Source organism: Heloderma suspectum, chromosome 1 (genome assembly GCF_057233095.1).
Source record: "Heloderma suspectum isolate Gila_16-S chromosome 1, 16-S_ref, whole genome shotgun sequence".
In the NCBI taxonomy this organism is placed as follows: domain Eukaryota; kingdom Metazoa; phylum Chordata; class Lepidosauria; order Squamata; family Helodermatidae; genus Heloderma; species Heloderma suspectum.
The window spans coordinates 106,108,304-106,133,707 of NC_139458.1; the positions used below are offsets into that span (position 1 = coordinate 106,108,304).

Sequence of the window (25,404 nt, forward strand, 5' to 3'; positions counted from 1 at the left end):
TCCATTTGCAGAGGGAACTGAGTTCCCAGTGGAGTAAGGGGGTGAGGCAGCAATTTTCTACAATTTCCCCTTCTCCCTGCAGTCCTCAATGCCAATACTTTTCCAGATGGTCCCCCAGCCATCCAGAACAGCATGAGACGTGGCCCTGGGGGCTGTAGCAGGAAGGCGGGATCAGAGAAAAGTGCCACCCCACGCTCTTCCTCCAGCACTAACAGAACTGTACAGAGCACAAGTCTGCATCCAACCCATTCATTGTTTTTGAGATACAACAGCACTATTATGCTTGTTTCCTTGTGGGGAAAACAGACATCTGTCTTTCAGGTTTCACTTCCATTGTGGATAATCCAGCAGTCAGACCACATTTCAGTGTTGCTGATCAAACCACTTCTCCCCTCCAGCAGGAGCTTCCATCCAACTGTCACTGGCTGTGCCGTGATGCAACTCTCATGAGCATCTCATTCTCCCCACTTCTCATCTGCATGAAATTCTGATTGGGAGAATACATGGAAGGGCAGTGGTAGAGCATATGCTTTGCATGAAGAAACTCCCGGGTTCAACCCCCAGCATCTCCAGATAGGGCTGGAAAAGCTCGTGCCTGAAACCCTGGAGAGATGCTGCCAATCAGTGTCGACAGTACTGGGCTAGATGGACCAATGCTCTGACTCAGTATAAGGCAAGCTACCTATGATCTTTTTTTTTTTTAATGTATTGTGGTGTGCATATTTTTCATTGGTTGTGGGAAGTTTGAATATGCATTTTCAGAATATGCATTTGGCTTCATAAGTACTTGTTCAGCCCTTTTTTAAAAAGACAGACAGACAGACAGACAGACAGACAGACAGAACTATGGAACACCCTGCCTCAGGAAGCCAGGTTGACTCCTTCCCTTTTGGCATTTATGCAAATTGTGAAGACATTTTTATTTTACGAAGCATTTGGATTGGTTTAGTTGGTTTTCTTCCTTGCTGCTATGAACAATGTTACTTGGCTCCAGCTGTGTGGTTGCTTTTAGCTGTCCCTTATTAGCTGTATTTTAATGTTACAGTTTTATAGGATATTGTTTTTAACATGTTGTGAGCCACCATAGGGGGCTCTGTGTATAAAAGGCGAGGCAAAAAAATGTGTAAACAAATAAATATGGTGAACTTTCACATAATATCACCATCAACCCAGCCTACCCCATCTTCATATCAATGCTCATTCATTTCAGAAACCTTTCAAGATGGGGTGAGGGACGAATACAAGAGTCAGCCCTGAAGGAAATTCACCATTCCATCATATCCACAGAATTCTCCTGTTTCTGGCTCCGTGATTACGGTGGGTGCCACCCAGTGGCCAGCCAAAACACTAATGGTGCTATCCAAGGTGCTGAACCCTATCCCCCAAATGAGTTCAGGACCTTGGATAACACCTTTCAGAACCTTGGATAGAGTTTTGGTTGGTGGTAACTAAAACCTTGAATGGAATCACAGCCCCCCCCCCCCCGGAACTGGAGTCACCAGCTGCCATTGGTAAAACCATAAATAGCACTAAAAGGGATGAGGCTCATAACTCCTCTAGAATGAAGATCCAGATAACTTCCTCCATGACTTGCTCTTGCCACTGTAACACTGTAACACTTCAGGATGTTGGTGGTACCTGAAAAAAGCAATAACTATCACCAATTATAGTCAGGCTTCTGCGGTACAGTCCCTGTTTTGGACAGTGGCACACACACTGAGCCAGCTCTTCACCAGTTAATAGTTTGGACAAGCAGTGACAAGCACAGTTTGACAGAGTGCTTATGCGTGTTGTGGATATGTGTTGAATTAGCATACCTGACACTCAAAGAACACTTCATATGGAAAAACCTTTAAAGGCACATAAATATTTTCATTGAAGTTGACCTGAAATTGACAACATATCTATTTTGTGGTCATGTATAGTGATCCCCCAGCCCCCACCTGGCACCCCTTTCTGATTGATTTTCTACCTTATTTTCCGACTAGAAAATATAAAGATTTCTATACATACTGTGCTATTAACTTCAAGAATATATAAGAAAGTCTTGAGATAGAGGAAATAAATCTTGGGTTTCAACTGCAATATTTGCAGTAGAAGCCAACTTTGTTCTATATTTGCTATTCCATACATCCATTATTGGGATTTCAGAGGAACCAGTTAGTTCCCATAGGTTATCCATGTCTTGACACCAACTGTGGCATCTTTTAGGTACCAATTAAAGACCTACCTTTTTACCCAGGCCTTCCCTGACTGAATATGCCACCCCGTTTGTAGACTGTAAGTTCCCTGATTTAAAATGTTTTAACTGAGGATGTGTATTTTTTTTTATATTTTAAATGTGTTCAAAAGGCCTATTAATTGACCCTTGAATCACCTGTGTTAATTGTCCAAATGTCAGTTTCTCTTCCTACCCTACTGGTTAACTCTAACTGGTTTTTTCTTTCCATTTTAATAGCAAAATAGTATTATTCCACCAGGGGAAAAAGGGGGAGGGGGAGGAAGAGAAATCAGTAACTAAAATGTCCTTCTCTGGGAACAGAAACTGGCATTGAGGCAATCAAGAGGAGATACTGAACAGGCAGTTAAGAAGTTATTCATCACTAATCTCCCAGCTGCGACCAATATGAAGCAATAAAACAGGCAGGACTGGCAAACAAGGGCTGGGTCTACACAACCAGAGAATGAGAAGCGCTTCGGGGTATTATCCTGATTTTCATGAAATCAGCTTTGGTCCATTAGGGACACACAAAGCAAAAAAAAAAAACAACCCCGAAGTATACAGCACCAAAAAACCACTTTTCCAGTCACACGGGGCTTGAAACGTCAGGGTTGGGTGGGTGAAGACTAGGAGGAGAGCTGAATGTTATCAACCTGGGAAGCGCCGCTCAGCAAATGAGAGCAGCTTGTTTCCCACCCCTAGCTCCCCCAGCTCTTATGAACCAGAGAGCAAGTAATACCAATTCTGTAACAAGCTGGCCTTGCCCATTCATCAACCTGCTATACCTCTCTGTTAGAATGGAGATTTACCTCAATGGGACTTAACTAGCCTGCCTTGGTCACGCATAAAAGCACCACAGCGCTATTCCTCCCTGTCAGAATGGCAATGTACTTCAATGGGACTTGCCACCCTTCTGTAGGAGGAGGAGGGATGGCTACTTCCTCTTCCCCCCACCTGACCTATGGGTGAGAAACAGCAGAGAGTAGAGCTGCTACTTCACTCCCCAACCCCACCATCCCTGCTGCCTCTCGCTCGCTGACTCACAGAGGAAGGAGGGACTTGCCGCCCTCCCAGAGGAGGAAGTGGCGATGGCGGCTTCCTGTTCCCTCACCTGATTTGATGAATGGGAAACATGGGCTGCGGAACCATGAATGGGTGCACTGACCAAAAGGCAGGCTGCTTGCTGTGAATGGGCGAAGAGGCTACAGCAGGAAGTGGGAAAGGACGCCTCCATAAGCCCCTACTGTGAATAGGAAAAAGGGAATGGGGGGTGGCCTCAACCCTTGACTATGTCACTGCCAGGTCACAGAGGCACACCCAGGATTTAATGCGGGGGTGAATGGGGCACACAGCAGCGGGACCACTTGGGAGCCGCTTTAACTTTTAAAAATGGAGTAAAAGGAGTTTCCAAAAATGCAGCTTTTCAGGAGGGAAGCTGCTGGATAGCTGCGGATTGGAGACAATGTCATGTGATGTGAACAACCTCAAAGTGCTCCTACTCTGCACTAAATGGACTGTGAAGATGGCCCCAAGGCCAGTTCTAATTAAAGGCCCAGGAGCCCTGACAAGCCTCAATAGCATTTTGCCTGTACATACAAGAGAGGCTGGTGCTGCAATTGCATTTTATTACCAACATACATACAGCATGAACCACACAGAAAACACTGGAATGCTCCCTTGGAGTAGAGGATGTTATCTCATCACCAATGTTGACAGATCCAGTTGTCAGCCAGGTTGGCTTTTGTATGTGGCATGGGGATGGGGGGTGGGAGAGCAAATTGTCCTTCACCTCAGTCAGCAAACTGTCTTGGGTAGCGATGCAGACAAATGAGCTAGTGTGGAAGCATTTTCCTGTCCACACCATCAAAGAAAATGCACAGCTGTTCTGCTCTTTCCCTCCTTAACGGATTTTCCATGTTAAGCAAGAAGTCGGAAACACTGCTGGGAAAACACAGGCGGATTACAAAAGGATGATGACAATCCCATGAATGAGCCACAGTGATTCTTCAATAAATACTCGTCTGGAAAAGCCCATAGATGAAAAATGTACTGAAAGGAGACAAAATAATATAACAAACAAAAGCGACAATAACAACAGGAGCAACATTATACTGTTATATAGTTTGTTTTGGCATGTTTAAAACCCTTTACATACTTACATTATCTCAGTATCGATTTACAGCAACCTGGTGGGATAGGTCAATATTATTATTCCCACACTGGCCATTCATGGTGAGATTAGCTTGCAATCTTAGCTGCTAAACTACCGAAACTTAGATGTGTGCAGGATTCCATTTGTATCATCTTTCATTTTCCAAAGATTGCTACATCTCCACAAGCTCTAATACAGTCCCAAGGCCTCATAAACTAATCTTTGTAAATCATTTATTTCGACTAGGTAGAACATGTCCATATAAATATCAAGACATTTCTCTGCCTAGGGCTGACAGGTTTCCAAAGATCAGTTTCTGTATGTAAGAAACCACTGGGAATAAAAGTTCTGGACATATCCAATAAGAGTTGCATAACAGATAATAAGGTATAAAAATTAAGACTCACAACAAGATTGCCTTAGATTTATAATGTGCCTAGCAAAATGGTCCAACAGATCCACTGTAGCTGAAATAGCTATAGCAGATCTTGTTCTTGGCAAACAATTTGCCAGGTCTACCTTGTACACATCCAAGGACTTAATCTTAGGAAAGCCAAAATATGATTCTGCGGGGGCAGAGATAATCCTTGTGACTGAAACCCTTTAAAAATTCTATGTAAAAGGCTTAGTAAGTGTCATGACCCCTGGCCCTTCGACCTTCCAGTGTGCAGCAGACGATTCTGATGAAGACGAGGAGTAGGCTACTTCCTCAGGAAGTTAGTGCCTTATTCAGGGCACTCCTGGACAGAGGACACAGCCCTGCCATCATTCTCTGACTCTAGGGATGTTAGAGAATTCCACCACGGATCCCAGGGAGGCCAAATTCCAGTGAATTCAGCCCCCTGGAATCCGTGGCTGAATGGAGCAACCCACCCCACCACCCCACGAAAGCCCCGCGAAACGGAGCCTACCTGGTTGTGGCTCTGGCAGCGGCAGCTCCAGTGGCTCCAGCTGCTGCCAGGCTGCGGCCACAAATGGCAGCCGCTACGCCGGTCGCCATTTGCGTCCCTGGCAAGCCATGATAGGCTACTTAAGTATCTATGTAAATGGCGTAGCCGCCATTTACATCCGTGTCTTTAGCCGTGATAGGCTATGTATATATTTACGTAGCCTATCACGGCAAAAAAAAGGGGCACAAATGGCGTAGCGGCCGCCATTTGCGCCCCTGTCTTTTGCCGTGATAGGCTACGTAAATATATATGTAGCCTATCACAGCAATAGGAAGGAATGCAAATGGCAGCTGCCATAACTGCCATTTGCGTCCATGTCTTTAGCCGTGATAGGCTACGTATATATTTACGTAGCTTATCACGGCTAAAGACACGGACGCAAATGGCGGCAGCTACGGCAGCCGTCATTTGCATCCCTTTGCAGCCCAGCGGCCAGATGTCTGGCTGTGGGCGGCCCTGGCCAGCGGCTCCGCAGAGTCGCCGCGGAGCAGAGCCGGCCAGGGAGGATTCCGAGGGGAGGGACAGAGCGCCTCCCCCCCATGGTGGATTGCCTGGCATGGAGCCAGGTAAGAGTTTCGTACATCCCTGACTCAGAGGATGAGTCCCTGGCAGAACCTCCATCTCCCCAGCCTCACAGAAGTCTCAGGCTACAAAATCACGAGGGGTGGAGCTGACCACACCACAAGTCTTGTCAGCCTACATAAGACTTCAGTTGTTTCTAGCTCCCTGCTGAGACTACATCCTCCTGTTGTAGGAGAGAGTTCCAGCCAGCAAGACTCGCTTAGAGCTATCCAAGGCCCTATTTTCTTTTGCCTTTATCTTACCTGTCATACCTTGACCTGTCTACTTTGACTGGACTATATCTGCTTAATCTATGACGACCTTATTCGGCTTACTAGATGGAACTACTGCTTAATCTGAGTGCCATCAGATGCTACCAGCTACTCCTGCAAGCCTCAAGTAACCACAGAATGGGCATTAAGCCCCTTTATGTATTTGAGAACTTTTATTGTACATTTTCATTTTCAGATGGAAGTGCTCAAATTCATTATCCCCTATCCATTCCTTTTACCCATTTTGCACAGCACATGCTGTTATGTACCCCACTGCAGGCCCACGAGCATGAATGGCAGTGTTTGGCTGAGTATGGTTCTTGTTGCTGATGAAAGAAAACCAATTGCGCCCTTGTGCTGGGATCCATCTCTACATACCTAGATCCTTGGGCATCTGATCTATGGCTTGATGTTCCAGTGCCATAACACCTGGGTTTGGGCATATAATGGATCTTGATGTCAAGTGAGTTAATGGATAATAAGCTATTGTTTCTCTTCCCTAATCTCTATGGGAAAATGACATCATAGCTGATGGGTGAATAAAGCATAGAGATATGGAACTGAGATCCCATCAGACACTTTACTCCCATGAGCCACATACAGTGCAGTACTTGTCAAATTGTTTGGGACACTGGGCTGGGCTGTGTTGAAAAAAAATACTTGCTTTAAAAACAAACTCACACCAAATTCAGCACCTGCATCAAACTACAAGGGTATTTTATCCTGATCATCAAACCCTTGTTTTTCAGGTTTAGTGATCCAAGTCACAGGGGCAAGTCCGTCATTTCATTACAGCACTAAAGAATAAATCTTCTTTATATCCCAGAAAGATATTTACTAGGCAGTTTAGAGTTACGCACAGATCTTAAATGTGTTGTCTGAGAATAATTTCATTTCAGTGGACTCTAACTTCCAAGCAAACCTTCGAAGTGCTTCTTGAAATCTCATTGAAATAATTCAGTCTTACTTCGAAGTAAACCTACTTAGGAGTAGACTGTTAAATTATCAGTCTAAGAAAATGAACACTGTGACATGCTAAAGACTTGAGTTAGCTTATTTCTAGCATGAGGGAGCAGCAGCATGGAAAAATTAAGAAGGTATTTTTCAAACAGATGTCATCTTGTACTGTATGCAGAGAACATCCTCAAAAACATCTCCTTTGATATGCATTCAGAGGCAAGCACTCTCTCCTGCTCACTGTCCCCTGCTCACCAACTTCACTGGTGTACCTTTTCTAATCTGAAATCCAAAGCCATCTAAACCAAATGCACAGTCCTAGCCTGGAAGAGACACCAGCTGGATGAAACATTACTTTAGGTCACCTAGTCTGGGAGTAATCCTGACTTCAAGACAACTCAGTACAATTGCTTTGCAGAACAGAATTTGTGTATTAGAGTCCTTGGTTTTAAGGACCAGGGCTTTGTAAACCATGTGATTTACTGAAAAGGTTCACTATTTACTATAAAATAGGATATTCCTTGCATTAAAAGGGTGTAGTATTTGGCCTTGGATTAGAAAGACCGGGGTTTGCATCCCTGCTCAGCCATGAAATCCACTGGTATTGGTGGCCTTTGGCAAGTCATCATCAGTGGAGGCTGGTGCTCTGATGTCAGTGGGATGGTGAATCTGCTCCAGGGTTCAGTCAGAACCAGTAAGAACTCTAAAGGAGCTATCCAAGATGCAGTAGCTCCTTTAGAGTTCTGACTGAAATCCGGAACAGATTCACCACCCCACTGACATCAGAGCACCAGCCTCCACTGGTCATATATCAGCCTAACCAGGTTGTGGTGAAGACAAAATCAAATGGGATCACCCCATATATGGCCTTCTTAGTTCTCTGGAGGGATGGAAGGAAACGTATGTGATGAATACACAATATTATTAAAGCCCTCCCCTTCCTTATCCATCTTCTGCGTCTACTTCTGGCACTGGATTAAATATGAAAAAAAGCTATCCATTTACATAGACGTGCTCAGAATGCACATTCGTTTTTTCAGCCAGGTAATATTTATCTCCTGACCCAAACACTCCCAGGCTAACAAACCAATAACACTTCAACGGCTTTAATCCTTTTCAAATAAATAATTTCCACCGAACTTTGGAAGCAGAAATATGTCTTGCAGGCATCATAAGGATTATGAAAGAGTTTATGAGGCCCAAATTTTCCAACTGTAACTCGTTGTACAGTTACGAGATACTGTAACATTAAAACATAAAAGAGCTATCCAGTGATGCCATATTTCAAAAGCCAATTAGAGGCATGCTGTGTCCAAGAAACCAAGTATGGATATTTATCCAGTAAGCAAATTAGTTAATTTCAAGTACATCTTAGAAAAGCTGGAAAATTTGAAAGCAAGGTATATCAGACATGTGCAGTTTAAGGTTTCAGGCCTAATTGCTAATGACTAACTTACAGGCTACTTCAATCCGAAAATACACCAAGCCGATTACAGAAAGCCTAGAGCAGAGACCCTCTACATTTATTCTCAGGAGGTTCTGTTGTATCCAGCCCCACTATAGCTCCCTTCCAGATAATCTACATTCTTTCAACACCGTACAGTTTTCCCTATTTCTACTCTGCGGTCCACATTGCCTAAGCAAGGCCATCCTGTCCATGCTGATAGACTATGTATGCAAGCTTAGCTCTCTCTCTTCTTGCATGCAAGAGTGCGGTTTGCTGTGAAACAGGTACAGCTACCCATGTGAAACTTCCTCACGAATCAGGCCACTGGGCTATCTAGACCAGTATTGCCTGCTCTGATTGACAGCAGCTTCCTAAGGTGTCTGGCCAAGATCTTTCCCAGCTCAACTAACCTAAGATCCTTTTAACTAGAGTTACCAGGGTCTGAGGGCTTCTTTACACAGACCTTTTATCCTGCTATTGAGATTGCTCACTCACGGACGTTTGCAGGTCCTTTTCATGATGTTGCCAATCTCCAGGGCTCATCCAGAGGTATTTCCTGGTTATTCCATCTCAAAAAGATCTGGAAATAATGAACTATCTGTTTAAGTTGGATTGTTATGCTATTAAAACAGCCACTAGATGGTGCTGTTTCACAGATCTCTATGGAACCTTGAAAATTAAAAACGTCCCCTCTCAGCAATCACAGGGTCACTGTCTGGGAGCCCATTGTAAACGTGGAAAGGCTTCACAATGGGAGGACTGCAAGTTTTTTCTTTAATGTAAAGGCAGCCTGAATCTGGGATTGTCATGCCTATAAAGCATGTGCATTACCACTGAGCTATGATGTCACACCGATGCACTTTTTTTGTCACCCCACATTCAAGTTGGGAGCCAATGCAAGATCAGTTTCCTAACATATCAATTAGGGTGTATGTAAGATTGGAAATTTTAACCCAGCCACAAGCTGGGGGGGGGGGGAATTCCAGCTTGATTATCAAGTGGTAATGAATCAAGCAATGTATAAGCATGTGTGAGCTGTCCCATACCTCCATTAGGAATTATTACTGGGTTAAACTCAGCACTCTGCCTGCCTACACAGATCTATATTTTCATAAGGCAGCCTGAGAAGTAATCCTCTCAAGCTAGTCACTCACCTGGAAAACATTACTACTTGCCCAGGGTGAGCAGCTGATTGCAAGGTTGCAGTGACTCAGCCTTTCCTCCATTAAAAACTACATGTGCCTTCGTGTGCAAGAATGAGCTTGAAGAAGCCCCAAGGCAGGGAACAATGAGGCACTATGGTTGGTTTGCATATGTTCATTATTTGATGATAATAGCAAAATCAAATCCCACATGATTACCATAACACCACAAGATCACTTCCACTGATCTTCAACTGAATACGTTCATGCATTCCTGAAGTATTTGGGTATCAAGTGGCAATCAACCAAGCAGAGTATGAGCATGTGGTAACTGTCCCTAACCTCTAGCAGGAATGAGTACATAGCAAGAGAACTGTCGTTTTTCAAACTTTTGCATGGGATAAAAAGCAGGAAACTGCCAAGGTGAGCATTTAGGGCTTCCGTCCTTTCCTTTATTCTCTGACTGGCCTCTCCCCTCTTGTGCCAACCTCTCTTTCTCAGACTGTATAAATTTTATACATTTCTCATACTGTTCAAAAGAATCTACTTTATTTCCACCAGAATGCTAAGCTAATATTTGGTTGGAAATGCAAACTGAGAGATGCTCATTGAATCGCTCTTTCCCAGCATTAACACAAAGATGGATAGAACCTCCGATGAGGAAAGGGAGCTGATCTTTTTGACTGATAAGCACAAGGGAACGTCAGAGGCTACATCTTACTTCTTCCATATCAGTACGTCAATATGTAGTGCTCAAAGAGTTAATGTTTCTGTCAGTCAAATGAGAGAAGATATGACTCAAAGGCACATGGGGGCAGATAGATTGAGTGGGAAGGTGACATTTTTATCTAGTCACTTCTCTGACAGTAACAACACTTTGGGATTATTTTGATGTTAATTATTTCATCTTGGAAACATTCTTCCCCTAGAGATGAGGTTAAAAGTTGCTTTTCAGATTTTTTTGATTTTTATTTTTGCTCCTGCCCATTGTTTCTCTTGCAATCCTTCAGTGTAAACGTTTAGGACTGTTTCTGCTGTTTAGCGGAATGGCATAGTTAATGACCTCTGGGTTCAATCTTCAACGTTCCAGTAGACCAACTCTCTTTACATTAAAAAAAAAAAATGAAAAAGGAGAGAACAACAAAGCAGTGGCCATACCATGAAACGAAAAACGAAAGGAGGTTGACGTCTCCTTCAACAAAGCCAGTAATCAAGTAGACAGTGGCCTGTGGATATGAGAACTGCTGAAGACCCTTTCTCTTAAGAGCCCAAGCTGTTTCACAAAGAGCAAAAAGCTGGTCGTTATCTTATGCCACAATCTATTTCAACACATATGCACTATCCTGTTAACGCAGTCACCTTGTGTGTGCTCCACTCTTCCCCAACAGTGAAACATTCCAGGGCAGTTTAGTTTCCTTTGGGTGAGAAGCACTGGAGACATCAGGTGGGTTCACACAATCATGGAGGGAAAATAAGGCACGGTGGCTTATTTTCCCTCTGTGTACATGCTGCCTAATTAGCATAATTACCCTCACTGGGCATGGGTTGTGGTGATGTCTAAACCTGGTGAGGGTGGGTGGCTAGGATGGTTCATAAACCACCCTGAATCCCTAGAACAAGCCATGGTTTTCAGGGTAGTTTGTAAACCACCCCAGCCACCACCATTACCAGGTTTGGACATCATGACAACCTGCGCCCGGTGGGGATATTTATGTTAATTAGGTGGGTTGCGACCAGCACACGCTGGGAGAGAAAATAAGCCACCATGGCTTATTTTTCCTCCATGGTCGCGTGAACCCAGTCATTGACTGGGTTCACATGATCACCACAGCCTACCATGGTTTATTTAACCCTACAACAGACCATGGGTTATTTGATGATTGTTTCCCCCCACCATCACCACCCCGCATAGCCCCTGCCATTCAGGTTTGGATGACAAAGCAAACCATGGCAACCCCCCCCCCCCCCGCTGGGGGTTAGATATTCAAAATGGCCACTGGCATGTGCCACAACCCACTATGGCTTAAACAACCCACAGTGGGCTGCAGTGATTGTGTGAACCAGCCCTAGAATGCCTTCCATGCCAGCTCCAGGGATTGGAGGCTCAGGGTGTCCTGGTGTTGGGAGGGGGGTTGGACAAAATGCCCTCACTGGGCTCCTCTTTCACAGTGTGTCCACCTCCTCCTCACTGTCACTGCTGACCATTTGCTTGCCTTCCCCCTCTGGATGCAATTGCACAACCGCACAGCTAGGGGAAGGGGCTGCTCCATCTCCTCTTTCTTGTCACTCCTTACAGGCTTGGAGAGGGCAGGTGAGCAAATAGCAACTGCAAGGAGGAGAGCAGCAAGACCAGGAGGGCCCTGCTGGGGAGTGAGCCTTGGCAGGTTCCGAACACTACCAACCCCAGCCCTTGGTATCTTTATAATAGTTGTTTTCATTTACAAATATACAAGCAGTGCCTATTGGAAGAAGCAGTTGCCCCAGCCTGCTCACTATGCTCGCCAGGCATTGCATCTTTAGCTGGGTGATGTTCTGTCCCCCAAAGTGGAAGAATGATTATCTTTTGGCCACTTCGGAATCTCTTTCTGACCTACCTTCAACAGAGATGTGTGCGTGTGAGAGAGAGAGAGAGAGAGAGAGCACTTGGCTGCCCAGACTTGCTTTCGAAGCAGACTTCGCCAACCTGGTGTCCTCCAGATGTGTTCAACTCCCATCAGCCCCAACTAGTATGGCAATGGGAGTTGAAGTCCAACACATTGTATTGCCCCTGCAATAGGCTTTGAACTCTTAATTTAGAGGTGCCAAGATAGTGAAAAATCAGATCCAGGTTTACTTACAAGGAGTACTTTATTGAGTAACTTACAGCACACAGGCATACCCAATGGTTGGATCAGACAGCGTCTGTGAACCCAGAGCCATGGGGTAAAATGGGTTTTATACCATACATGTTAGCAGTGAGGCAGCATGACAGCAGCAAGCGCTAATTAGCATGTATTCCCAGCATAGACTAACAGTGCTTGGTCAGAAGGGAAATGACCAGGACTTTCTCACCACAGACACCTTCAGCTTTAAGGCAAACAAGCCTCACTTCCCAGGCACATCTTGATAAGGCACTCCAGCTTGCTAGCATGGAATGCACTGAGGCTACTCTCTATCGACCTTTGACTCATCCTGGTAAATCAAGAGGCCTGTTAGGAAAAACAGCAGCCAACTGACCAAAGCCAGAGAGCATTATGGATCATCTAAACCCCTCTAAAACTCCTGATAGCTTGGTTCAGGCCCGAGGCCTTACACACATCTGGAGGGCATCAGGTTGGAGGTGGCTGCTTTAAAGTATTTTCAGGCTTACTTTAAGGCCCTCCATTTGCTGTCAGGATGCTCTGATGTCTGTCAGGGTTGTTTTCGTTGCCACTACTATTTACTTCCTTCTGGCTCAATTGTTAACTCATAATTATTTGCCAAGGGAACACCACCCCACAGCGGACACCAGTGTTTTATGTTCTCCACTTCACCTAGTGCAGAGTCCCACTGGCAGCACTCCAGGGGTTCATTTCCTCTGGATGAAAAAGCACAGCAGAGCATCTTTGTAATATTTGCTTTATTTACAAATATATGGACAGAGCATGATAGGGACAAGAACACTGTTATATGAAGATAGCACACCCATTTACATGGCTCCCAGAGAGCAGCTTTTGCAGCTAGCTCCAAGGCTGCACCCCCAGTTTCAGCTGACTCCTCCTAGAAACTTTGGGCTCTCTCTAAATCCAAGATGCCAGTTGGCTGTTTCTCTCACACACATCTGTAGAGCACAAACCGCGCAGGTACCCAGGGTTTGGCAGGTGCGTGTAAACTGCCAAAGCAATTGTGATTCTGAATCTTTAAGTTCTTTTGTCAATTCTTGAATCCCATTATGCAATACTTTATGCCAAACTGTCGTGAGAGGACACTGTAATCACAGCAGTCCAAACACATTAAAAATGTGTTGAATTCAACTCGCAACATTCAGTGCAATGAAGATATTCCATCCAGACCCGTCCATCCAATGACGCAATTAGGAAGTACAGCCCATCGCAAGACACCCTGTTCCAGATTCACTGGGAATCACTCCATCTCATTCCCCCAAGCAAATACTACCAGCACTCCACTGACGTTCCATAGACTGAGTGAGGCCTGCTTCACACACACGTCACCCTTTTTCTCCATAGTACAATCCCACTCTGTGTGTGAGAGAATTCTCCATCTTCATGGATGGAGTTGATCTCATGGATATTTTCCACCTGACCAGCTCCCCACCAGGACTCAGGGCTGATCCAGTGGGAAAGACCTGTGAGACTGACCTTTACCCATGTAGATGGCATATTCACACTCATTCACCTCTAGTCTGTTACCATACCATGGGGAAGCAGCTTCATTGTTACTGGACGTGTTTATAAAAGCTTTGGCTACTGAGTGGTATAGAAATGAAATAAGTAAGTAAATAAGAATCTTGACAGAGCTGCTGAACCAGGCCTCTCAACAGAGCATCCCTCCTCACACTGTTTATTATATGTTGCACCTGCAAAGACTGAAAATGCTACACACTGCAAATACCACCCTCCTTGCATTAGATTCATCTGCTCTAGCTGTTCCTCCAAACTCCATGGTACATGCTAGGCAAAATGGCAGTAGCAGAGAACCTTCAAGAATTTTCCCCAGGAAGCTAGGAATGTCTTTGGGCATCTCTGCACCTCCAGTTTATTTCACATTCATGATTGGCCATTCACTGAATTGTGTGGGTCCATTACATGACGTCGTCATCGTCCAGTCATTATCTCACCATTCCCACCCACCTCTCCTATGTTTTCCTCAAACGGAAAAAAATGTGGTATTTTTCCAAATACGCACAAATGGAGTGACATGACCTCCCTGTGTATTTCTCCCCTAGCGCAAATGAACAGCTGTGTGTTGGCGGCTGTGGACAGTTGTTTTGGGCTGTTGGGGGTACGGTCATAATGGTTACGGTGATGACAACGGGCTGTGGGGCATGTCACCTTCCCGTGCCTGCACCACTTTGGGTCCTTGCCATTTTCATCCTGCGGTGTTCCGAACAAAGCAGCAAGGTGGCGGAGCAGCAAGGAGGCAGAGCAGTGTGCTGGCCTTCCAACCTGCCAGGACCCTCCCCGACGCCCCCGCTGTGCATTCCCAGCGAGTAAATGGCTGGGTAAACAGCAGAGATTGTCAAAAACACTGAACGGGGAAGTAAGAGGCCCGGGGAGATTGGTGGGGGGGACTGTCTGTGTGTCAGTCCCCATCCACCAGTAATGTACAAGGGGAGGGAAAGGGGCAGGAACCAGGGAGGAGCTGTCGCTACACCCCAAGCTCTGTAATGCTTTTTTGCGGAATGGCGGCGATGCCTCTGAGCAGCATCACCACCCCCATGAGAAGGAAAGAAACAAAAAATATCATGATGGGGACAAAGAGACCGACCCAGTCCTGCAATGATACTGGATGGGGAAAGATGTGGAATTCTCCGCCTGTGTGATGGAGCCCTTGAGATACTCCTGCCTTCCATTCATTGCCCCCTATGTATTGCAGACACACATATCTCCTCTCCCCCCACCCCCCTTTACACTGCATTTCAGGCAAGCACAGAATCCTATACTTGGGGTGTAGAACCTTTGGCCCAGGAAACAAATACAGCCTGCCTGGGGACCCAATCTGGCCCTCCGGGGTTCTCTAGATGGCCTTGCCCTTTCCCCTGGCTCCATCCCCTTTCTCCTGACCACCAATCATTTGGTGGTTTCCTGACTTTAATCTAGGGTTTTCCCCCCATTCTAAAAGGCTGACATTCATCTCTTAAGGTTTAGTTACTAGAAGGAAGTACTTTAAGCTAAAATATGCCAGTACCTTTAGCCCCACTGCTTTTGTCTTCAGCCCCACATACCACTGGAATGCAGCCCCCAATAGCTTCTCCAAAATGGAATTTGTCCCTCAAGCTGAAAGAGGTTCAACACCCAGTACATACCCACCCACTCACAATCTACACAGATCCCATTCATCTGTGCAATCAAACCCATCAACAAGATAAACATCAACTCAGAACAGGAATTCTAATCCCAACACTACTACCCTGACCTTTTCTACCCTGCCTCTGCAGTCTGTTCAGGACAGAAAAGGGGAAGGCGGGATCCAGTCCTTAAGAGTCTTGTTGTCTTGTCATGGCAAATCATTTTTAGTAAGTGCTAATTACAGCTAAGGTTCTTTGCTTTTATTTGTAGCTAAAGCTACAACTTTAGCTTGACAATGACTTGACAATGGTGTGTGTTTATGCATGTCAAAATTAACAGCAAATGATAACACTAATTCCCTAGAGAGGAAGTGCAGAGACAGCTGGTAGCATTGCAACAGTATGCATGGCTTTTATTTTTCTCCAGAAGGTTCAGGAAGTAGATCTTTAATTGGTAGGACTGGGACATTTCTTCCCACTATCCAGCTGGATCATGCCTTGCCTTCAGGGCTTGCAAAGGCTGCTTTCTTTGAAAGTGTTGAGGCAGGAAGCCATCTCATATGCTTGTTATGTGTATTTCACTAGCAGTGTATTTAGGGACCCAACTGAGTACAAGCATTGTACACATAAACATGACAAGAGACTGTCTCTACCGAGAGCTGCCTACACTTTACACTGGCAGTAGGCTTCTTGTTCTGCCTTAAGAGCTGTTGCTTGATGTTCATGAACTGGGTTCTTCTAGAGAAATAATCTTCTTCTTGTATATATATTCAACCATCAAAAAGCCTGCTGGTTTAAAAGACCAGATAATAAGGCTATCTCTCATTGGTCCGAACTCTACAAAGCCAGGGAATTGGAAGCTACGGCTGATGCCTTATCTGATGTGCCCCGTGATCAGTCATGACGTTGTGCAATGTCACAAATTGTGCTTGCTTACAACATAGCCTCCAAGCGCCCACACTTCTCCTGGGTCTTTCCGTCCCAAATCCAGATTGGGAGGATGGAGTGCCTGGGACCAGCAAAGATGCTCCACGTTGTCCTGGTCCTGTATTGCCTTATGAAGCATCTGAGCCTCACTGTATTTTTATTTAGATTGTTTTAGCACAACCAATACAGAGGCACAACAAATGCTAGAACTATACACATACATGGGTACATACACTTGGAGCAAATGAAGGCAGGCAGGAACATGATAGGTTTGTTGAAGCTCTCTACCGTATATGAATTACTGGAATAACAACAAATATATAGTCAAATATTAATAATGGACCTAATTTCTTATGACTCAGTATAGTTCTTTGATGCATATTTCATACATATGTGCATTGCACGCTATATTTTAGAAAAAGAAACCAACAGAATAGATGCATTTTTAAAAGAAATACACAATGCCGCAAACAATCCAATAAAGACCTGGTTGTCCTTAAGCCCACTGAAATAAGCCTGCTGTGTTGAATTCTAGCCACTATGGCCAAATAAAACAAGTGGAACGGGTTAATGGTACTGCAAGTTAAAATATCCACACTGCAGCTTAGTTCACACCATTAAAGATGAGCTCAGTCTTTTAAAGAAAGATGTTCAGACACTGATGCTAGTGAAGCTCTAGTGGAAAAGAGATTCAGAGTTGTGAGGCAATCCCAAAATATCTCTTTCTTGTTCACAAGGTGCACACAGAAAGAGATACCTTGGTGCACTGATGAGCTGTTAAGAGTGTGCTCTTCATCAATCCAAGGGATCATGATGGGATATTAATGATAAAATCCTATGCATTTTTACTCAGAAGTAAGTTCCATTGTGCTCAGTGGGGCTTACTTCCAGGAGAGTGTGCAAAGGACTGCAAACTAAGAGAAGTGCTGATACACATACATATCTACATTAAATTTCATCTGGCACTTATTTTCCCACTCTTCCTGTGCCATAAAATCCTTTCATTTGTAACTGCTGTCCCCTTCAGAAGCAACCAATCTAAGTATTCCTTTTCGGATCATTCCTGTTTATATCAAACTACATGGGACAGTATCCTATTCGGCACAAGCGCTAACGTAAATTATGTTGTGGTAGCTTGAGCTACCTTTAGCGCACTGGCAATAGCGTTTGCTGGTGCCACAGGTTTTCCAGGAGAAATTGTCATGCCAGCAAATGCTATTGGCATTGTGCTAGAGGTAGCTTGTGCTAGTGCAACATCATTTATATTAGTGCTAGTGCCCAATAGGACACTGGCCATTGTCTTCTAACACACACACAGCGTTGTAGCACTTCTCTATCCATTATGAAAAATTCACCTTTTGAGACTACAGTCCTATATACACTTACCTGGAAGAAAGTCCCATTGAACTCAGTGGGGTTTACTTCTGAGTAGGCATGTCTAGGATTGCACTGTACATCCCCTACCTCATCTCAATTTCCTACTATGTTGATTTTATTCTGGACCGCCACCAACAGGAATGAAACAGGTGTCTATTTCATAATGCTGATTCAATGAATTCCACTGGCAAAAAAGAATTTATAACCATTTCCTCTGTTGTTTAATATAAATTGATGTGCTAGCCTGTATAAACAAAACCCTTCCTCATTTGTTATTCATTAATTTCACCACAGATGGTGCTACTCTGTAAGGGAAGCCTTACCACCGTCCTTGACTGATAGCACTTTACTGCTTCTCTGTCAGACTTGGGCCAATGTATGATGGAAGTATTATAAATTGACTTTAGAATGGCTTTCCATTAATAGTTTGATGAAAACAAGGCAAACAAGATTTCCTGAATCCAGCGAGTAGCACATTGACAGCTCCGTGGTGCTTCCTAGCCAGCCCTGCCTGAATTGCTCCTGCAGGTAAAACACTATTCATGCTCACCTTTATAAACATTTAATAATTTCTGATATCCATCTAACTCCCCCAATGACTCTCTAGCGAAACTTTTTAAAGATACCTGAATCAGATCCATATTTAAATCCACTGCCAATTTCAACAGTCACATATATTTTAATTTTAAAAAATAATTTAAAAGCTGAGTTGTGATTATTAATAAACCAACTTTCTTCCAAGGAGATCAAGACAGCATACACTGTCCCCACCCCCTATTTTTATTGTCATTAGTGGGGTAGATTAGACACAGCCGGGCTTCCTCAGTCCGATGTGCTCCAGTTGTGCTGGACTGCAACTCCCTGCTGGACATGCTGCAGTCCAACACATCTGGAGGGCACCAGGTTGGGGAAGGCTGACTGAGGGCAGAATCCAATAGGGTACTTGCGCCCCCACTGATTTTCTTAGGCCCTGCCAATTGCACTCGGCAAGAGGCCCCCACCGCTTGAGCAACAGCTTCGTACTTCCAGGGCAACCCGAAATGAGCAGAAACACTCATTTCTGGAAGGGGGCAGGTTGGCAGAACTGGCATAAGGGAGCTCCTCTTACCAACCTGCCTCCTTCCAGAAACAAGCATTTCCGATCATTTCGAGGCTTCCCCTAGGAAGTGCTAATCTCCCTTGCGCAAGTGGTGGTTCCTGCTTGTGCAACAGAACAGGCAGGACCCACCGCTTACGGAAGGGAATCAGGGGTGCATAAAGGAATCAGCGGGGGCGTGAGCACCCCATTGGACCTGCCCTGAGAGGTAGTGACTGACCCAATTCACCTTCATGGCTCAGTGGGAATTTGAACTTGGATCTCCCTGGTCCTGTCCTAGTCTGCCCCAGCACCACACTGGTCCTAATTTTGTGCATGGGAAAGAACAGACCAGTTTCAGAATACAAACCTTCTTCTTAGCCAGTGGCAGACAAAACAAAAGAAAACCCACTAGCTGTTGGACTCAGAAGCAACCACAGCAGTTATTTTGAACTCTTTAAAAAAATAAATCCATGTTTATCTATTCTGGAGTGGCCGCCAGTAAGAAATGCTTGTTAATATAAATGCACGTGTTGGGATTTGTAAAATGTGATCAAGGTAAGTCAGGGTTAACAGAACGTTAGAGGGTGAGTGAAAGGTGGGAGGGGCTTGTGAGAGTTTTCTGAGGCTTAAAGATAGGAGAACTGCCAGTTAAATGGTCAGATAGGGATTAGGGATTGAAGGAGTATACACCTAGGGAGTGGGGTTTGGGGAATAGGGTTTTAAAGGGGTAGAGTAGGTAGGCAGGTTAGAACCAACTATAGATTTATTAAGAATAGCATGTATAACTTTGTGTTTAATAAATTGTATTTGTTTTATTATAAATACAAAATTCCACATGCTGGTTTGTTTTATTAACGCTACCGAATAGAAAAGTCTCTCTCCTTGTTAGTTCTCCTGTGAGGGGTGGAAGAAACCAATTAATCATACTGAGTGTCTCCTTGCCTCAGAGTAAAAAGGCTGAAGCGTTGTGTGTAACTGAGGATAACTGACCAAACTGGAGGCCGACATCCTGAGGGGTTTTCTAGTTTCCACGGGTCAAAGCTGGAAAAGGAATAACCCTGGAGCAGGAATGTCACACCATTACTCAGTGATAAAACACATACTTAGCATGTAGTGGCTACAGGTTGAACCCCTGGAGTCATTAGTGTTTCTGAAAGGCTCCAGTGGAGGCTGGTGGCTTCAATGTCAATGGGGTAGTGAATCCACTCTGAGTTTCAGTCCGAACCAGTCAGAATAAAGGAGCTAGTTCTGACTAGGTCGGACTAAAAGCTGGAGCGGATTCACTGCCTCACTGACATCAGCACCACCAGCCTACACTGACAGTCTCCTGTCTGAAACCCAGGAGAGCTGCTGCCAGTCAGTCTAGGCAATACTGAGCTAGGAAGGGCAATGTTCTGACTTGCTTTAAGGCAGCTTCTTTTGTTTCTGTGATGTTTGCTGGACTGATGCTCTACCTACATTTGCTCTTACCGGATGTATCCTGAAAAGCTCAGGAACATTATTCAAATCTGAACACTCCTCGTCTTAGTTTGAGGATGGTGTATATCTTGGTTTTAAAATCTATGTTCTTTTAGAAAGCCCCATGTCTCTCAGTGGAACTCCCTTAGGATGTCAGCAATTTTAATTCTAAAAGTCAGGGTGGGTTTCCATCACAGCCTCTTCCACTTGAGTCTTTACTGACCCTCATCCCATGACTGCTTCTGAAAGCAATGGCATGAGAATGTGGTGTCATCTGCTGTCACGTTCCACATCAACTCTGTTGCACGAGTGGCAACAGGCCTGCTATTACCCACTAGCCTGTTAGTAATGTTAGGTTGTTTGTCTCATTAAAACGATTTCTCAGATTCGAACTGTGGCTTGCTGGATTTCTTGCAACCAAGTTTCATCTTAAATAATAGTAACCATCATTATCATCATCATCTTAGCGCCTGATGAATGCACGATTAAACAGTTAAAACTAAGCAACTAACAGTTAACTAAACAGTGTGGAACTGACCGTGTTGTTTCCTCAGTCTCATAAGCAACTGACCTTTTAATATTTTATTTGCAACTAATTTGATACTATAGCTAGGATGAAGCATTTAGCAGTATTATCTGGAATGAATCCAAAGGGAAAACAAACAAGCACATTATATAAAAGAGTTGAGCACCACATACAGGCACAATACAGAAAATGCATTTCTTGTGACTGCAGATGAATGTCACAGACCGAAAACTATTCATCTGTGTTTGAACAAAATAGCAGTTAAAGCATTGGAGCTCATATTATCCAAGCAACATTGCTCAGTGCTCACACATATGGCCATAGGTGCTCTGTACAAATGCAGCAGCCATGCCTGCAAACCATTACAATCTAAGCATGAATAAGCAATGGATGCCCAGGAGACTGTTATAGCTGGCACTGCTGAGTGTCTTGGTGGTTAAGTGTTGTGGGTGAAATAACATTTCAACAAGTGGCGGAACTAGGGTGACACATTCCCCCCCCCCCACAAGAGGAAATGCAACACCTAAAAAGAGAAACAAAGAGGACACCGATCTACATAAAATTTGCGTATGCTGATGTATATGTGCATATGCAAAATTAGAAATTGTTACTATAATTTAAATAGCGATATAATATAGCTTCCCATAGTGGGGAAGACTGTGACTAGGTGATCTGCATGTGATTGCTCAGTCTGCTCTCCAGGAGCTAATGGCACCTTCAAGGCCCCACCTCTGTCTTCTTATGGTTTTTATTTTTAAAGCGCACTTGGACTGCAGAGCCTCTTCATATAAAGGATGCATTCAAATATAGGATGGCCCTGGGGCAGCCCTTCAAATAGAGAACTGTCCTGTGTGAAGCAGAACTCATGGCCACCCTATGCAGGGCCTGCTGAGGCTCATGCACCAGCCAGGGCCACACCATCAAGAATACCCTGGACCTCACAACTCCCACCTATTTGCTCACCTGCCCTCTCCCTCTGGCCCGGAAGGAGCAAGTGGATGACGGAAGTGGTGAGAAGGAGAAAAAGCAGCTGCCTTCATCTGCTTGCTCACTGGCTCTTTGGCAAGGAAACATGTAATGACTCTGTTATACATAGTATTATTTATAAATCCAGATACTGCAAAAAAAACTAAAATGGCTACTTTTATGGATTTTTTTTAAACAATAACAACAAAGGATTGTTACTATTTTGTTGTTGTTGTTCAGTCGTTAAGTCATGTCCGACTCTTCATGACCCCATGGACCATAGCACGCCAGGCTTTCCTGTCCTTCGCTCTCTCCAGGAGTGTGCTCAAGTTCATATTCATTGCATCGGTGATGCTAGCCATCTCATCCTCAGCCGTGCCCTTCTCCTTTTGCCTTCAGTCTTTCCCAGCATCAGGGTCTTTTCCAGAGAGTTTTCTCTTCGCATTTAGGTGGCCAAAATATTTGAGCTTCAGCTTCAGTATCTGTCCTTCCAATGAGCACTCAGGGTTGATTTCCTTTAGGATGGACTGATTTGACCTCCTTGCAGTCCAGGGGACTCCTAAGAGTCTTCTCCAGCATCACAGTTCGAAAGCATCAATTCTTCGGCGCTCAGCCTTCCTTATAGTCCAGCTCTCACAGCCATACGTTACTACTGGGAAAAACATAGCTTTGATTATACGAACCTTTGTCGGCAAGGTGATGTCTCTGCTTCTTACTATGCTGTCTAGGTGTGCCATAGCTTTCCTCCCAAGGAGCAAGCGTCTTTTAATTTCATGGCTACAGTCACCATCTGCGATAATCTTGGAGCCCAAGAAAGTAAATCTGTCACTGCTTCCATTTCTTCCCCTTCTATATGCCAGGAAGTGATAGGGCCAGATGCCATGATCTTCGTTTTTTTAATGTTGAGTTTCAAACCAGCTTTTGCACTCTCTATTTTCGCCCTCAACAAGAGGCTCTTTAGATCCTCTTCACTTTCTGCCATTAGGGTGGTATCGTCTGCATATCTGAGGTTGTTGATAATTCTCCCGTCAATCTTAATTGTGACCTGTGATTCATCCAACCCGGCATTTCTCATGAAGCACTCTGCATATAAATTAAATAAGCAGGGCAACAATACACAGCCTTGTCGTACTCCTTTCCCAATTTTGAACCAATTGGTTGTTCCATGTCTGGTTCTTACTGTTGCTTCTTGACCCTCATACAGGTTTCTCAGGAGACAGGTAAGGTGGTCTGGTACTCCCAACTCTTTCAGAATTTGCCACAGTTTGTTGTGATCCACACAATCAAAGGCTTTAGCATAGTCAATGAAGTAGAAATAGACGTTTTTCTGGAATTCTCTTGCTTTCTCCATCATCCAGCGAATGTTGGCGATTTGATCTGTAGTTCCTCTGCCTCTTCGAAACCCCGCTTGTACTTCCGGTAGTTCTCGGTTCACATACTGCTGAAGCCTAGCTTGTAGGATTTTGAGCATCACCTTGCTGGCATGTGAAATGAGCGCAATTGTGCGGTAGTTTGAACACTCTTTGGCGTTGCCCTTCTTTGGAATTGGAATGTAAACTGACCTTTTCCAGTCTTCTGGCCACTGTTGAGTGTTCCAGATTTGTTGGCATATTGAGTGCAGCACTTTAACAGCATCATCTTTTAGGATTTTAAATAGCTCAGCTGGAAGACTGTCATCTCCGCTAGCTTTGTTGTTAGTCATGCTTCCTAAGGCCCACTTGACTTCACTCTCTAGGATGTCCGGCTCAAGTTCAATGACCGCACTATCATGGCTATCAGGGGCATTCAGATCTTTCCTGTATAGTTCTTCTGTGTATTCTTTCCACCTCTTCTTAATCTCATCTGCTTCTGTTAGGTCCCTGCCTTCTTTGTCCTTTATCATGCCCATCTTTGCACAAAACGTTCCCTTGAGATCTCTGATTTTCTTGAAAAGATCTCTAGTCTTTCCCATTCTATTGTCTTCCTCGATTTCTTTGCATTGTTCATTTAAGAAGGCCTTCTTGTCTCTCCTTGCTAGTCTCTGGAACTTTGCATTCAGTTGGATATATCTTCCCCTTTGTCCCTTGCTTTTCGCTTCTTTCCTCAGCTACTTGTAAAGCCTCATCAGGCAGCCACTTTGCTTTCTTGCATTTCTTTTTCTTGGGGATGGATGGAGTTGCTGCCTCCTGAACAATGTTACGGACCTCCGTCCATAGTTCCTCAGGCACTCTGTCTATCAGGTCTAATCCCTGAAATCTATTCCTCACCTCCACTGTATATTCATAAGGGATATGATTTAGGTCATACCTGAATGGTTGAGTGGTTTTCCCGACGTTCTTCAATTTAAGCCGAAATTTTGCAATAAGAAGCTCATGGGGAGCCCACAGTCAGCTCCAGGTCTTGTTTTTACTGACTGTATGGAGCTTCTCCATCTTTGGCTGCAAAGGACATAATCAATCTGATTTCGATATTGACCATCTGGTGATGTCCATGTGTAGAGTCGCCTCTTGTGCTGTTGGAAAAGAGTGTTTGCTATGATCAGCGTGTTCTCTTGGCAAAACCCGATTAGCCTTTGTCCTGCTTCATTTTGTACACCAAGGCCATGCTTGCCTGTTATCCTGGTGATTTCTTGACTTCCTACTTTAGCATTCCAATCCCCTATGATGAAGAGGACATCTTTTTTTGGTGTTAGGTCTAGAAGGTGTTGTAGGTCTTCATAGAACCGATCAACCTCAGCTTCTTCGGCCTCAGTGGCTGGGGCATAGACTTGAATTACTGTGATGTTGAATGGTTTGCCTTGGATTCGTACTGAGATCATTCATTTTGAGATTGTACCCCAGTACTGCTTTTCCCACCCTTTTGTTGACTATGAGTGCTACTCCATTTCTTCTAAGGGATTCTTGCCCACAGTAGTAGATATAATGGTCACCTGAATTAAATTCGCCCATGTTTGTCCATTTTAGTTCGCTGATTCCCAAGATGTCGATGTTCAATCTTGCCATCTCATGTTTGACCACCTCCAGCTTGCCTTGATTCAGTGATCTGACATTCCAGGTTCCTAAACAATATTGTTCTTTACAGCATCAGACGTTCTTTTCACCACCAGACACATCCACAGCTGAGTGTCCTTTCGGCTTTGGCCCAGCTGCTTCACTCTTTCTGGTGCTACTTGGAAATACCCTCTGCTCTTCCCCAGTAGTATATTGGATACCTTCCAACCTGAGGGCGTCATCTTCCGGCGTCATCTCTTTTAGCCTTGTGATACGTTCCATGGGGTTTTCTTGGCAAGAATACTGGAGTGGGTTGCCATTTCCTTCTCCAGTGGACCACATTTTGTCAGAACTCTCCGCCATGACCTGTCCGTCTTGGGTGGCCCTGCACGGCATAGCTTATGGCTTCACTGAG

General features: G+C 44.5%; 1 long non-coding RNA gene across 1 annotated transcript in view; it reads right to left on the bottom strand.

Annotated features, from left to right (window-relative positions):
• Positions 1-3,827: 3,827 nt before the first annotated feature.
• LOC146357648 (uncharacterized) overlaps positions 3,828-25,404 on the bottom strand; it is a 30,747-nt gene continuing 9,170 nt past the window's right edge. Inside the window, exon 3 of the long non-coding RNA XR_014790591.1 lies at positions 3,828-4,162. This is a non-coding gene — a long non-coding RNA (uncharacterized LOC146357648). The remainder of the gene's footprint in view (positions 4,163-25,404) is intronic.